The sequence below is a fragment of the Suncus etruscus genome, chromosome 16, assembly GCF_024139225.1.
Source record: "Suncus etruscus isolate mSunEtr1 chromosome 16, mSunEtr1.pri.cur, whole genome shotgun sequence".
Lineage (NCBI taxonomy): Eukaryota > Metazoa > Chordata > Mammalia > Eulipotyphla > Soricidae > Suncus > Suncus etruscus.
Genome location: NC_064863.1, coordinates 28,759,151 through 28,762,237, shown reverse-complemented (window position 1 = coordinate 28,762,237; position 3,087 = coordinate 28,759,151). Strand labels below are relative to the sequence as shown.

The 3,087-nt window shown below is 34.2% G+C and overlaps 1 non-coding gene across 1 annotated transcript; it reads left to right on the top strand.

Moving 5' to 3' along the window:
* The first annotated feature begins 2,676 nt into the window (after positions 1–2,676).
* LOC126032671 (small nucleolar RNA SNORA51) lies at positions 2,677–2,809 on the top strand. Its single transcript, XR_007503895.1, has one exon. It is a non-coding gene; the product is annotated as a small nucleolar RNA SNORA51 (small nucleolar RNA).
* Positions 2,810–3,087: the final 278 nt, after the last annotated feature.

Genomic DNA, 3,087 nt, shown 5'->3' with positions numbered 1-3,087 from the left:
AAGGCTGTCCACTCTCTCCACTCTTATTCAATATAACCTTAGAAGTCCTAGCAATAGCAATCCGACAAGAGAAGGGAATCAAAGGAATTCAAGTAGGGAAAGAGGAGCACAAGCTAGCTCTATTTGCTGATGATATGATGATATACATCAAAAACCCTAAAGAATCCACAGAAAAACTACTAGAAACAATCAACCAATACAGTAAAGTGGCTGGATACAAAGTCAATACACAAAAGACAGTAGCGTTTTTATATACAAACAATGAAGTTGAGGAGAGAGAGATTAAAAATACAATTCCATTTAAGATAGTATCAAAAAATATCAAATACCTAGGAATCAACCTTACAAGAGAAGTGAAATATCTATACCAGGGAAACTTCAAAACACTTCAGAAAGAAATTGAAGATGATCTAAAGAAATGGAAGAACATCCCATCCTCATGGATAGGTAGAATTAACATAGTCAAAATGACTATTTTACCCAAATTGCTATATAGATTTAATGCAATCCCTATCCAAATCCAGGCACAATTTTTTAAAGAAATAGAACAATCAATTATAAAATTCATTTGGAACCATAGAAGACCCAGGATAGCTAAACACATTCTGAAAAATGAGAAGTTGGGAGGTATCTCCTTACCTAACTTGAAACTATACTATAAAGCCATAGTAATAAAAACAGCATGGTACTGGAACAGAGACAGGACCTCAGACCAGTGGATTAGAACAGAATTCCCAGACATAAACCCCCAGATATATAGCCAACTAATATTTGATAAAAGAGGCAAGAATATGAAATGGAACAAAGAAAGCCTATTCAACAAATGGTGTTGGTACAACTGGAAACTCATATGCACGAAAGTGAAAATCGACCCATATCTCACTCCTTATACAAAAGTCAACTCAAAATGGATCAAAGATCTGGAAATCAGACCTGAATCTATAAAGTTTATCGAGAATAAAATAGGCAGAACACTCGAAGACCTTTATATTAAAAGGGTCTTTGAGAATGGAGCACCAATGGCAAAAACGTTAGCATCAACTATAAACAAATGGGACTATATCAAACTAAAAAGCTTCTGCATGGCAAAAGAAACCCTACTTAATGCAAGAAGACAGCTAACAGAATGGGAAAAAATCTTTTCACTTGATATATCAGATAAAGGGCTGATATCTAGAACATACAAAGCGCTCAGAAACCTGAGTCCTTCAAAACCAAACGAAGCCATAAAAAAATGGGGAGACGAAATGAATAGACATTTCTCTGAGGAAGAGAGAAGGATGGCCAACAAACACATGAAAACATGCTCACCTTCACTCATCATCAGGGAGATCCAAATCAAGACAACAATGAGATACCACCTCACACCAGTGAGGTTGGCTCACATCAAAAATAATGGGAACAACCTTTGTTGGAGAGGATGTGGTATGAAAGGAACTCTCATTCATTGCTGGTGGGAATGCCCCTTGGTCCAACATCTATGGAGAAAAGTCTGGAGAGTGCTCAAAGTACTCAGAATTGAGCTGCCATTTGACCCAGCAATTGCTCTCCTAGGCATATATCCCCAAGATGGAAGGACATTCATTCCAAAATACATATGCACCCCACTATTTATTGCAGCACTCAGTATAATAGCCAAATCTTGGAACCAACCTCGATGTCCAACAACAGATGAATGGATCATTAAGATGTGGTACATATATACAATGGAATATTACATGGCAGTTAGAAATGATACAATCACAGACTTTGCAGCAACGTGGATGGACCTAGATCATGTTATGTTAAACTAAGTAAGTCAGAAGACAAAAGAAAAACACAGAATGGTAGCACTATTCTGAAACACCTAGAATACATAAAAAACAAAAAAAGGACATTGAAGAAGTATAACTGCTAGAACCACAAAGAAAGACTTCATAAACTCCATTCCCTGATCTGCACAGCCACCAAGATCTCTAGAAACAGGTCTGATTTTACCATCCAAGATAAAGTAGAAGTCTTCCACATACCACGAAAGCAGCAAGAGGAGAATAAATGATCTATTTTTTTGACGTCTTTATTTTGGTGTGGAGATTACGGTTGATGTCTCCAATATTATTTTATTTTATTTTGTTTTGTCTTTCTCTTTCTTTTTGTACTTGAGTATGATTTGATTTCAGAACCGAGATTATTGTGTGGTGCCTGTCTTTATTGTTGTGGTGCTTATCGGTTATTTAATTCGATATTTTTTTTTGTGTGTGTGTGTGTGTATTGTTGTGGTATTTTAATTACTTTTTTCACATCCTCTCTCAAACTGAGGTTGGAAGCCTCTAGACAGGACTCTGCCTATTTTCAGTATATTTGATTTTTGATTGAGAAGAGGACATATTAGGTGATGGGTATTCCCCTGATTTAATGTGAATATGTACCCAAAATACTACAGTGAAAGATATGTAAGCCATTATGGAAAAAAAATTGTGTTTTTAATCAGAAACTTTCTTTGACTTACATGTATTATTATTATATTAATTATATTATATGTTATGTTATGTCACTATATTATGTTATATTAGTTTACCTTATTAGGTTAATCAATTTTGTCCTTTAAATGAATTCTTACTTAAAAAAACAAACAAACAAAAAAAAAACAACTTTAGTTTGCCCTGAAGAAAAAAAAATAAATAAAAGATAAAATAAGGCCTCCCAATTCTTACCACAGGCTGTGTTCTTTACACTGGCTGTATAGAAAGAGGAGGTACAGTAAAGGCACCCCATATACACCTCAACACAGGCCCCTTGCCGGGTATGTATTGTGAATTGGGGGACAAAAAAAAATGATTATTTAAATTATGTAAGAAAGCAAAACTTATGTAGCTAAAGGTTCCATATTTAATGTTAGCTTTCAAAGTGAACATGAAAGTACAATTGTGAAGTCAATATCCAGTGTTATTATATAATGTAAAAGAATAAATCCTGAAACTTTTGAATGAAGGAGCATGAAAATTATAATAAAATAAATAATAATGCAATCATATTAAATAGTGACACTCTGAAGCAGGCTTAAGTTGTATAATTATACCTTAAACCTTTTAATATACTATAAAATAT